Source organism: Camelina sativa, unplaced genomic scaffold, assembly GCF_000633955.1.
Source record: "Camelina sativa cultivar DH55 unplaced genomic scaffold, Cs unpScaffold21464, whole genome shotgun sequence".
In the NCBI taxonomy this organism is placed as follows: domain Eukaryota; kingdom Viridiplantae; phylum Streptophyta; class Magnoliopsida; order Brassicales; family Brassicaceae; genus Camelina; species Camelina sativa.
In genome coordinates this window covers 1-272 of record NW_010942455.1, presented here as the reverse complement: position 1 = coordinate 272, position 272 = coordinate 1, and the positions used below count along the sequence as shown (strand labels likewise).

Genomic DNA, 272 nt, shown 5'->3' with positions numbered 1-272 from the left:
AAGATTGCCAAGATGAAGGGTCGTCACTCTGGATATGGTATGTTCTTAAAAACTGAGTGTCCCTCTGATTGTGAACTTATGACTATACATTGCATTGATTGGTTTTGACTTTTGTCTCTTGTTCTGTATGATTGAATAGGTAAGAGAAAGGGTACCCGTGAAGCTAGGTTGCCAACAAAGGTACTTTGGATGCGTAGGATGCGTGTTCTGAGGCGTCTGTTGAAAAAGTACAGAGAGTCCAAGAAGATTGACAGGCACATGTACCATGACAT

At 41.5% G+C, this 272-nt stretch overlaps 1 long non-coding RNA gene across 1 annotated transcript; it reads left to right on the top strand.

Moving 5' to 3' along the window:
* On the top strand, positions 1-221 carry LOC104775602. The gene is made up of 2 exons (XR_766010.1): positions 1-37; positions 140-221. It is a non-coding gene; the product is annotated as an uncharacterized LOC104775602 (long non-coding RNA).
* The last annotated feature ends 51 nt before the right edge of the window (positions 222-272 follow it).